This window comes from Panthera uncia, chromosome B1 (genome assembly GCF_023721935.1).
Source record: "Panthera uncia isolate 11264 chromosome B1, Puncia_PCG_1.0, whole genome shotgun sequence".
Classification (NCBI taxonomy): Eukaryota; Metazoa; Chordata; class Mammalia; order Carnivora; family Felidae; genus Panthera; species Panthera uncia.
Window position 1 is genome coordinate 101,122,251 of NC_064811.1, and position 12,404 is coordinate 101,134,654.

Consider the following 12,404-nt stretch of genomic DNA (forward strand, 5'->3'; position numbering starts at 1 on the left):
ATTTACTATACACCATATTGCATGCTGTTGCCATGTATTTTTTATAATTTCTACAATAAAATGTTATAATTTTTGACATTGAACAGATATTTGTCTTTGAAAGAAATAACAAGAAGGAAAAAATACTATTTTATATTTACCCACACATCTGCCATTTCCAAAGGTCTTTATTCCTTCCTCTGTATTTGAGTTACCATCTGCTGGCATTTCCTTTAGTTTGAAGAACTTTTAATAGTTCTTGTAGGACTTTTATAGACTTTTAGAAATGCCTTTATTTTGCCTTCATTTTTGAAGGATATTTTTACTAAATATAGAATTCTGGGTTGCTATTTTTTGAAGCGTGTTAAGAATGTTTTCTTCATAGTCTTCTTTCATTGTTCCTGATGAGAATCAGACTTTATTCTTATTGTCATTCCCTGTATATAATACCCATACACTCCCCTGCCATGCCCACCAATGCTTTCAAAAATTTCACTCTATCTTTGATTTTAGCAGTTTGACTGTGGTGTGCAGATGTGGTTTTCTTTACGTTTATACTGCTTGAGGTCCTCCAAGCTTCTTAGGTTTGTAAATTAATGTTTTTTACCCAATTTAGATAAGTTTTGGCAACTATTTCTATAGATTTTTTTCTGCTTAATTATCTTTCTTCTCTCCTTCTGGGACTTCCAATTTCACATATTACACCAATCGATATTGTTTCATATGTCCCCAAGGTTCTGTTCATCCTTCAATTTTCTTTCTCCATGTTCTTCAAGTGAGATAAGTTCAAATATTTGTCAACAAGTTTTGCTTTTTAACCTGTTAATCCCATCCAGTAAATTTTTTACTTCTTATATTATACTTTTTGGTTTTACAGTTTCCATTGCTTGTATAGCTTCTATGTTTCTACTGAAATTCTAACCTGTTCATTCATTATGCCCATTTTTCCTCTCAGTCTTTAAACACATTTATAATAGTTGCTTTAGGTTTTTGTCTTCTAATGGATTATCCTGGGATGTATTTCTCTTCAGTACTTTTTCTCTTGACTATGGGTCACATTTTCCTGTTTTTGCGTGTCTACTAACATTTTAATGTTGATATTATGTATGATACATTGTAGAGATTCTGCAGTCTGCTGTCTTTCTGTAGAGAGTGTTGATATTTATTATAACAGGCATTTAAATTACTGGCTCATCACCTGCATTTACGGAGGCTTGATTTTTACATTTCATTGAGTGTCTTTTAGTTTAGTGTGGGGTGAATCTGTTGTCTTTTAATATAGTCTTTACTGCTAAGGCATAGCCTTTTAATAGAAAGGCCAAAGTGTTTACCAAATCTCTCTAACTTGGTGGGAATCATACGCCAACTTTACCTCCATTGAAGGCTGAAATCTCTGCTCAGCCTTCTACATATTGCTGTCACTGGACTCCTTGAAGTGTTCTCTATGCATCCACAGTTCTGAGACCATCCAAGGATTTGAGGCAGTTTATGGGCAGATTTAGAGGCTTTTTATTTGTGGCTCCTTCCTTCTCAGTCTTCCTTCCCTCAATTTTCAGCTACTCCACTCTCATCTGACACTTCAAATCAATAGGATAAAGCCTTCTGATTGAGTTCTGGTTGTGCCACACCTCATGGATTGGAGGAGCTCTCAAGGTAAAAAGTCATGTTATACATATAGCTCTAATTTAGTGTAGTTTCCTTTTTTCAAGAGCCAAACCTCTTCATTTTTTGCCTCTTCATTTTCAATAAACTATAAATAGTGGTTTTTCATATTTTATGCAAAGTTTATCACTGTTGTCCAAGGGAGAATTGGCTAAGTAAAAACCACTCTGCCATTACCAGAACCAGAGCTTTCCCACTGTATTTTATACATTCACCTATCACAGAATGTGCCATATTGTACTGAAAGTGTGAATTTAATTATATGTCTCTCCCACCAGACTTAAATTCTTTAGGGTGTGTCCTTAATGTCTATTACAATGTCTGGCACATTGTGCTCAATAAATGTTCATTGAATAAATAAACCTAATAAAACTATAATTTTGATAACCAGAGTCTGGAAGGGCCTACATCTTTAGCAGTTTTCATGTGGAGCTTTGGTTTTCTCAGGTGAGTCACTTAAAGAGGTTCTGAGGATTACAGGAGCAAATTCTTCTCTTTTCTCTAGCCTTTTGCCACTTGTTTATTGTGATATCAATAATAAAAACTAGTCCTTTGACAATTAGTGCCAGATTATGGGTTAACATGGTAAATAGGAAATAGTGATACATTATTGCTTATTTTATTTCATTATTTTATTTTTAAAATACTTAGAATAAACCTCTGAATGAAACAGCAGATGTAGTGGCCATGGCCCTTCTCACTCTTGCAGAAGTGAATAGAGAAAAATAATATTCAGTCTAGCCCAAATAGACTTCCTAGCTCTATGGAACCACAGTGGATTCCAGATGAGAAAAAAAAATGAAGAGTATGACCCCAGATGCTATTTGTTCTAATTTGGTGTTGATCAGTGCTTGGCAAGGTGGTGTTTCTGGACTGTCAAAAGAAATGTAAACAGTGGAAATAGTTGTGGGATTTTAGAACCTTTTGTTTGGTGTATCTATTCTACATGGTCATGGCCCTTTCTGCTGTTTCCATGGTGATGTAGCCTTTACTACAAGGTATGTATGAGTTTGGGAGTGGGGATTGACTCCACATCTGGCTCTGTAAGCAGCAAGTGGCCATCCTGCTGTCAAGAGCTAATATTCTAACCTGACTGGTAGCCTTCATAACCGAACCAGGCTTATTTTTGGAAGGTGAGAGAGGGGATTCTACAATCTTGTTTTCCACGGATGGTTAGCCAGAGAGAGTACTGCTACAGAGAGTTTCACACCTCAGTTTCATTTAACTAGGGGTTTGGCAAAGAACAGGATACTATCTTTCTTTTATCAAAGTTATTTTTAAAGCAATGTACAGTTCTGGGATTGAGGAGTCTGTTAATTTAAAGCTCTTCCAGTCATAGTGACAGATATACAACTGAAACTAGATTAAATATAAAGTAGATTTATTGGCTCACATAATTAAGTTTAGTGGTGAACCTTCAGGCACAATCTATTTCCCTATCTCTCACTCTGCTTCTCTGTGCTCAGAAAGCACTCCCCAAAGAGTAGCAAAGATGGCCACTGGCAGCCCCAGCCTCAATTCCATCAGTTTAAACCCCTGTAGGAGAAGAACATTTCCTTCTGCATAATTACAACAAAAGTCACAGAAAGGTTTCTCCATGCTCTGGCTATGTTATGATCCCACCCCTAGAGCTCAGGGGGCGGTGAGACCAGCCCCAATTGACCCCAACGACTAAGAGTTGGTCAAGGAGGGATTCTCAAAGAAAAAGAGGGTCTCTAACCAGAGGAGGCAAAATAGATGCCAGACAGACAAAAACAAAGGGTTTTCATTTTTCATTGGTTTGGTTGTTTCTCCTCAACAAGGAGAAAGACGTTTTAGCATTACACATAGAAGCAACAGAGGCCAGAATATCTGAGCCATTATTAGTCTAGACCTGATGAGAAGAGCAGAAATGGGAAATTAAAGAAGGTAAATAATACAGAATTGGCTAAAACATTGGGACTATATTGAAGAGAGTTGCATTTTGCAGAAAATGATGGTAAACTTTTGGAGGGAGAAGACATGATCAGAAGCAGCTAAAAAAATGGATTATTTAATTGATGTGTTTAATTAAAGTGCTGCAACCACTAGGAGTATTTTTTTTTTATTTATTAGGAAACTGTGTGTTAAAATACAGTTCAATGAGTCCAAGGTTGTGGAAGAGAGTTCCCCATTTGCTCTCTTTGTCATGAGAGAAATTCCTTAAGCAGGATGTGGTAAATGGGAATTCAGCACAAGCTAATTGCTGCTATAATTATGCCAAAATAAGTCTGAGACAAGCTCCTACATTGTCAAATGTGTAAACACTTTACAAGACACTTTTCCATGCCTCATTTCCTTTTATCTTTGTGAGAATTCTATGGTGTTAGAGATGCTTGAATTTTACAACTATTTCACAGGTGAAGAAATCTGCAGTGTTTCTAGCTTCATCCTCAGCAAAGAATAAAGGTTAACAGTATCCTGGTTAAGGACTCCTAAAAAGGACCCCAGCTACATTAATGTTACTTTACCAGGATCTAGTGGCCATGGATTCTGCCTATTTAAGGATGCTGAAAGGTCTCTCAGATGTTCGTGTGTAAGCAGGACAGCAGCTAATGGTCCCAGAGCAGGTTTCAAACACTCCCATTTTTGTTCACACTGAGTTCTGTAGCTCCAAAGAGAAATGGGTTTCCTGGTCCTGAAGCTCCTTTTAAAAATGATCTCAGTAATGAAGATTTTTGTAAGTCCAGGACTGAAAGAGCTGAGAAAATCTTTTAGAATTTATACCATTTGCTTTTCTCTAGGTGTGTGGTGACAAGGTCCTGACTGACATTTTAGAATTTGGGTGTCTGGTATATATTTGCATTGTTTCAATAGGTGGCAGCATGTCCTCTCCTTTAAAGGGTATATTTTTTAAAGGGCAACCTCAGCAAAAATCTTCTGTTGGGAAAGGAAGAGGCACTAATAATATAGGCAAATAATAAATTTTCCCTTTGACCCACCAAGAATATACTGCTCATGGTCACAACACAAGTCATTCAACAGGTTTTGATCCCACCATAATATCTTTAGAACACACATTGAAGCATGACATTGCTACTTTGAATTCTAATGCTATTTGGTTCTCCCCTCATCAGTGACTTAGCATACTGGAGAAACTCTGCCAGACAACACTTCCCCACCCACCATTTTGTGGATGATTTTGTTTCCATTCTGGCCACACTGTTCCCTTCTCCACTCTCTTCAGAATGACCAGCTCCAAACAATTTTCTCTTTGTAAGATCAATTTATCTATCAATATATATAAATGTTTTAATTTCATTCACAATGGCATTTCTCCTAAAAGACCCTCCAAGAAATGGTTGGTTCCAAGTCTAAACAAACAAACAAACAAAAAAACCAAACAAACAACAAACAACTAAAGGGAGGCTTACTAGAAGCTTGGAATTCATCAACTGCCCTATATTCTAAGAATATGAATATCTTATTTTCTCAGGGAAAATATCTTCTGTTTGCAGCATGGGAATGATGGCTGCCCTTGGGTAGGGGGTGAAAATGAAGGGCAGTGGTTCCTCATGGTGTTCAGGACTTGGGGTGCACATCATTGGTATCATATTCTTGCCCTAGACAACTCACTCTTTGTGCTACAAATACATTTCTCTCCAAAACTGGGCTCCTTTAGGTTAAGTGGGCCCTTAAAATTAAATTGTGGCCCCTAAAAGGGAACAACCTATATAAAATATATACCTAATAAATATAACATAATTCTATATAATTATATATGAACAAATACATCCCAACATTCTTAAAACTGCCTCTGTTTTAATAATAAAATTAATCCTTGCCCTAACCCTTTTTCTTACCTTAGAAAATAAACTTCTAAAAGAAAAAAAAAATTACTCTTACTGTAGTAGACAGAGTTGGTGCCTGCCCAGATACCCTTGGATCCTTTCCATCAGCTCTATGTATGCATCCTATCTGTGTGCTTTGATGGTAGCTCCAACTTGGGACACTCAGAGGATGGCCATTGGGCACTGGAGCAGCCTCACCTCTGTTCTGAAGTTCTAAGACAAAAAGAGTAATTGTGGAATACAAGAGCCCAGTTCCTGTGTCTCTAGGCAGAACTAACAACTCTGGTGTAACTTAGGCTGCAGGGCACCTTGCAGGATCAGGTAGGATCTGAGACTTCACTTGAATTTACCCCCAGGCCTGGATTTCCCCCTTCCCAACCCTGCCTTCCACACTCATTTCCTAGTTTCTCTGGGAGCATTTCCTTAGTAAGCCACTTGTACCACAATCCTTGATTTAGGCTCTACTTCTGGGAAAACCTGACCACTGACCAAGGATATTTACTGTTTTGTCTTCTCTTTTCTCTTCTCTTCTCTCTCTTCTTTTGTAAGTTATATTTGGGATATTGCTTGAATTAAGATTATAGAGGAAAAACACAGCAACACAAACTTTTCTTCTCCAAATTGAAATCTTTCAACCTAATAGGAAGATTGTAACATAATCAGAGCCAATCTAAAAACATAATTTTTAAAATGTGATTTTTGACTGAGGTACCACAACCTAGAGTCTTCTTTTGTGGCAAGTGCTGTTTCTCCTTCCTCCCTAACTGCCTTCCTTCCTTCCTTCCTTCCTTCCTCCCTCCCTCTTTCCCTCCCTCCCTGTTATCACTTAGCCAACTGTTTCTCTCTCCATAGCCTTCTGCAAGTTTTTTTATTTCTATAAGTGCCATGTATTGTTAATGTGACAGAATTTTTCTAAAAGACCTTTTCTATCAATTATTTTTAATAATTGAATTTTAATTTTATTGAATTATGACATACGTAGAGAAAATGGTATAAATCATAAGTGTACAACTCAATAAATACCTCCCCCTGGGACAAGAAATATAACATTATTAGTACCCTAGAAGTCCCCCTTTATATTCTCTCTCAGGTACTGTTTCATTCTCCTCTCCAAGGATTACCACCAATGACTTTCTAATACTATTAGTTTTGCTTGTTTTGGAGCTTTATATAAATGGAATCATAAAATCTGTATTTTGTGTTTAGCATCTTTTGTTAAAATTGTGTTTCTGAGATTCAGGCATGTAACTACTATCATTTTCTTACTGCTGTGTTGAATCTTTTTATAGGATTATTACATAATCTATTATTCCTCTTTTAAACAAATGATTAATCCTATTTAAAATATCTCCAAGAGGAGTCTAGGTGACTCAATCGGTTAAATGTCCAACTTCTTTTCAGGTCATGATCTTGCAGTTGGAGCCCCGCCTTAGGCTCTGTGCTGACAACTCAGAACCTGGAACCTGCTTCAGATTCTGTGCCTCCTTCTCTCCCCTCCCTGACTCAAGCTCTGTCTCTCTCTCTCTAAAAAATACGTAAACATTAAAAAAAAATTGGGGTGCCAAATTTGGGGTGCCTGCATGGCTCAGTTGGTTAAGCATCTGACTTTGGCTGAGGTTATGATCTCACCATTTGTGAGTTTGAGCCCTGTGTCAGGCTCTGTGCTGACAGCTCAAAGCCTGGAGCCTGGTTCACATTTTGTGTCTCCCTCTCTCTTTCTCTCTCTGCCCCTTCCTTACTCGCACTCTGCCTCTGTCTCTCTCTCTCTCTCAAAAATAAAAACATTTAAAAAATTATAAAAAAATTTTAATATCTCCAAAATTATCGTTCTGCTATAAAGAGAAAGCACATCTTTTGGGTGCTATCTTTGCTGTTAGGGCCTCAGAGAGAATTAAATTGTTGCAAAGGGTAATGATCTAGAAAAAGTACATAAATGTACTCATAATTCTGTAGTATATATCATCTCTATCTCCTGACCATAATATGTCAACATTGCTTTGAATCATTCAGTGGTTCTCAGCCCTGACTATATACTAGAATCACCTGGAGAGTTTTAAAAATATTAATTACCAGGCCCTCAGACGTTTTGATTTTATTTTAATTAAATACGAAGTAGTATTTTTTTTTATTTTTTTTAACATTTATTCATTTTTAAGAGACAGAGAGAGACAGAGCATGAGTTGGGGAGGGCAGAGAGAGAGGGAGACACAGAATCTGAAGCAGGTTCAGGCTCTGAGCTGTCAGAACAGAGCCCGACACAGGGCTCAAACTCACAAGCTGTGAGATCATGACCTGAGTTGAAGTTGGACGCTCAACCGACTGAGCCACCCAGACACCCCCCCCCCAGTAGTAGTTTTTATAAGCTCTCCAGATGACCATATGCACGCCAGAGCTGAGAACCACTTGCCATCTTATAGACACTTGTTAGATGATTCATTTGAACTAAAGTCCATTTCAACACTGTACCTCAAAGAGTTCTCTCTCAAAATTTTTATCATCATGTGATTTCTTCTCACCTTTATATTATTCCTCATTTAAGCTCACTGGAAGTAACAAAAAATTCCATTGGATGTAGGTTTTCATTCTAGCTAAAACTGTTCTCATCTGCCCCACACATGCCCCCCAACCATCCCCCTTTCTCTGCTTGTCTTTCTCCAGAGCACTTTATCATCTCATTCAGGATGAATGAATAAAGGAAAAATTTTAAAAAGGGAGAAAAATAAGATAATTTGTAAAACACATGGAAACTTTATTGAAAATAATATTATATTATGAATGAAGGTAGAAAAAGACATTTTTAGAGACTCCCAAGTCGTTTTATGGATATTTTAATTTTCTATTTTTATAAAAGGAGAAGTGCTATCACTTGAAAAATATAGAAGAGGTGTAGTTACATCTGATAAGAGGATGGGAGTAAATTTGCAGAAGATACAAAATACCTGGAGATCAGGGAGAAGCTATAAGGGAAAAAATTCAATAGTACACAACTTGCATAATAAAGAAAAGGCAAACTATGTGTTGGGAAAACCCTGTGGCAGAACTCCAATGCCAGCTATCGTAGAATCCATCAATTCTTTCTACAAATTTTTCGTGATTTCTATCTATGATCAAGGCATTGTTTTGGGTGCCAGTTATATAGCAGTGAACAAAACCAACAAAAATCTCTGCTCACATTGAGCTTACACTCTGGTGGGGGACAGAGACAATAAACACATAAATTATTAAAATATATATGTTGAGGGGCGCCTGGGTGGCTCGGTCGGTTGAGCGTCCGACTTCAGCTCAGGTCATGATCTCGCAGTCTGTGAGTTCGAGCCCTGCGGGCTCTGAGCTAACAGCTCAGAGCCTGGAGCCTGTTTCAGATTCTGTGTCTTCCTCTCTCTCTGCCCGTCCCCACTCATGCCCTGTCTCTCTCTCTCTCTGTCAAAAATAAATAAACATTTAAAAAAATTTAAAAATAAATAAATAAATAAATAAAATATATGTTGAGGATGGTAAGTGCTATGGAGAAAAATAAAGCAGCAGTGTTTGGGGAAGTTGCAATTTAAACAGGATGGTAGCCCTCTTTTTTTTAAATGTTTCTTTATTTTTGAAAGAAAGGGTGAGCAAGCATGAGCAGGGGAGGGGCAGAGACAGGGAGACAGAATCTGAAGGTGAAGTAGGCTCTGCATGGTGAGCACAGAGCCAAATGCAGGGCTCCAACTCAAACTCATGACCCATGACCTGAGCTGAAATCCAGAGTTGGCCACTTAACCGACTAAGCCACCCAGGTGCCCCTGGTAGTCCTCTTTTAAAAGAGATGATAGAGAAGACCTGATAGAGAAGACCTGGTTAAGCAGGGACATGAAGGAGGGGAAAGAATGGACTATGTGGACATTGGCAGGAGAGCATTCCAAACAAAAGAAACAGAAAGTGCAACTGCCATGGGTGGGAATGTTCCTAGAGTGCTGGAGACAGGGAAGAGTGTCAGTGTGGCTTGAGTTGAGTCAGAAGAATGAAAGTGAGGTTAGAGAAGTGGAAGGAACATAATGACCATGTAGCCCTTGTTGTAGGACTCAGGCTTTCTGAATGAGGTGGGAGCCATTGGAAGGTTTTAAGCTAAGGGGTGACATACTCTGGTGTTTTAAAAGATTATTAAGGTTGCTTGTTGCAAATAAAGTTTGGTGAGGGGCAAGAACAAAATCAGGAAAACAATTTAGGAAAATATTACAATTATCTAAGTGAAAAATGGTGGTGGAGTCAAATAAAGTGGAAGCTGGAGATGGCAACAGATGATTGTCTTCTAGAGTTATTTTGAAAACAGAGTTGACAGGCTTTGCTGATAATTGGATTCAATGGGTAAGAGAAAGAGATGTCAAGGAAAACTTCAATGCATATCAAGGAAAGTTTTAGTGCATAATTATGTATTTTGTATTTGGTCTGACTCAATTTTTGAACATTGTTTTCTACTATATTATGTACTATATATAAGGCACTGTGCAGGCAAGATGCACTTCCTTCTACCAAAGAGGCTTATGTTCTGGAAAGGGAAACAGATGTATCGGTCAATAAATGTGTATATACCACATTAAAACTAATAACCATAGTATGCTCAAGTTCTAAATTGAGAAGAGATTAATACTGTCACAGAGATGGAATGAGATGGTGATGGAAATACTTCTGGAGGAAGTGATAACTAAGTTGAATACTGACAGTTGCCTGAGGGTTTTTCTGGATGTTGAGGAGAGGGTGGAGGAGTAATATTCCACTGCAAGTACAAAGACACAGAGGCATGAAACAGCATGGTGTGTCGGAACTAGAAGCAGACAGGAATCGCTGGAATGTGAAGTTCAAGGTGAGAAGAGGCTGGGAGCTGAGTGGAGCAGATGATAAAGGGTCTTACATGCCCAGCTTCAGGCCTCAGCTTTATTCCAAAGAAGAACCAGTGAAAGGCTTTAAATAAGGGAAAATCATTATCAAATTTACATTTGATCAGATATAATTCTGGTGACCATGCAGAGATAGATTGGAGAGAAGAGAAGGCAAGAGACCAGAAACCCAATCAAAAGTTATTGTAACCATTGCTGAGAGCCTGCATTAAGATGATGACAGAGTGAATGGAAAAGAAAGGATGTACTTAAGAGATACAAATAGCAAGGCCTGTGGCCAATTGGTTATAGTGAATGAGCGAGAAGGCAGAGTCAGGGAGGCTGGAGATGCATTCCCATTAATTAAGATTAGGGAATACTGGAAAGTAGAGGAGGTCATGGAAGTGGGAAACAGTGACAAGATCAGTTTTGGCATGTTGAGATGAAGGGCCTGGAAGATAAAGATGGAAATCTTCAGGGAGAAATTGGATTTAAGGGTCTGGGAATTAACAGAGAGGTCTGGCCTTTATCTGTAGATTTGTGGGTAAACAACATACAAGGGCATGTTTAAAACACCAAGAATCTATTGGACTATTGAAGGAAAAGTTTAAAGTGAAAAGGTGGCAAGGACAGAATCCTCAGGGATATCAACTTCTAAAGGGAGGACACAGAAAAGCAAACCAACAACTGAGATGGGGAATGTGTGGTGAGAGAGGTAAGACAAGAACCTGGAGAAGGAGGACCCTCCAAAGTCAAAGAAGAAAAGAGAGTTATTAAAGGTAGCAAAAGCCATGATAAGATCAAGTAAGATAAGGACTTAAACATATTTGTGAGTTAGGTAATTTGAAGGTCATTTTGATCAAAGAAAGGGCATTTTAATACACAGATAGGGTGTAGGATGGGTAGAAATCAGATTATAGTGGTTTGATGTATAGATAGAAGTTGAGGGAGTAGAGACACATGTAGAGACTATTCTTTGTTTTCTTTTCTTTCCTTTTCTTTTCTTTTCTTTTCTTTTCTTTTCTTTTCTTTCTTTATTTTGAGAGAGAGAGAGAGAGAGAGAGAGAGTGTGTGTGTGTGTGTGTGAACAGATGTGGTAGAAGTAAGGCAGTTTAAGAATTAAGAGACTAGCGGATGATGGCTTTATATATATAAGGATTTCATACCGAAAATAGTTCCAAGGCAATAAAGTCTGACACATGGCCATGGGAATGGGCCACCTGCAGGTGTTTGAAACTGAGGTAGTCAATGTTCTGGCAAGTGGCAGTGTTGGCAGAATCCTCCTTGTGGGCACTGAAGTTACCCAAGATGATGGCAGAAGTTGAATTCAAGGGAAAGAGTATGCCTAACTCCTCTGTAAAGATGGAGGAGAGACCAGGAGATGACAATCACCAATAACAAATAAAGGTACAGAAAAGCTAAATGGGATAAATGTCAAAGCAGGAAAGAGTTTTACACAAGAGTGTACATGTAATGGGCATTGGCAAGGATATCTTCAACTCCTTCAGAACCTGCCATACATTTGGGAGAGCTGCAAAAGGACGTGATATCCTTGAGGTGGAGACAGGAAGAGGAAGGTTCCATTTCAGTGAAAGTATGTAAGGAGAGAAGACTGTCTTAGCAATATACATATAAAAACAATATGCTCCCAGAAACTGAGGATCATCTTTTATTTTCTGCTAAGACTATTGAATTAAGGGTTTCCAGGGAATCACAAAAACAGTTGTACTGACTGGGAAGTATTTAATATGATCAAGTCTTAAATAAGAAGCCATGAACATAAACATTTAAAACCAAATATATAATAAATAATTATTAAGTTATAAAGTACATAGTTTGTATTAAAACTAAATTCTCAGATGCAAGTGTAAATACAACAGAGCAATAATATAGAATAATAATGCTACAATTTTATACAAGTGTCCAAAGAAGACACTTTCAGCTACAGTAGTAAAAATCATGATTAATTTTCCCTGAACTTCCATGACCTACTGCAATGTTTTTCTCCTTTTTTTTTTTCTTTCTTCCTTCCTTTTTTGGGGGGGAGAGGGGAACATTTTCTTTGTTCCTGCAGTGAGTGTTGCTACAAATGCTATTGAATAAGGTT

The 12,404-nt window shown here is 37.9% G+C and overlaps 1 long non-coding RNA gene across 2 annotated transcripts in view; it reads left to right on the forward strand.

The window, feature by feature from the left end:
* LOC125923089 (uncharacterized) overlaps positions 1–12,404 on the forward strand; it is a 95,113-nt gene that overhangs the window by 49,466 nt on the left and 33,243 nt on the right. The window contains exon 2 of one of the 2 annotated variants that reach the window (XR_007457889.1): positions 1,536–1,632. The exons of the other annotated variant lie outside the window; for it this stretch is intronic. This is a non-coding gene — a long non-coding RNA (uncharacterized LOC125923089). The remainder of the gene's footprint in view (positions 1–1,535; positions 1,633–12,404) is intronic. 2 annotated transcript variants of the gene reach the window in all.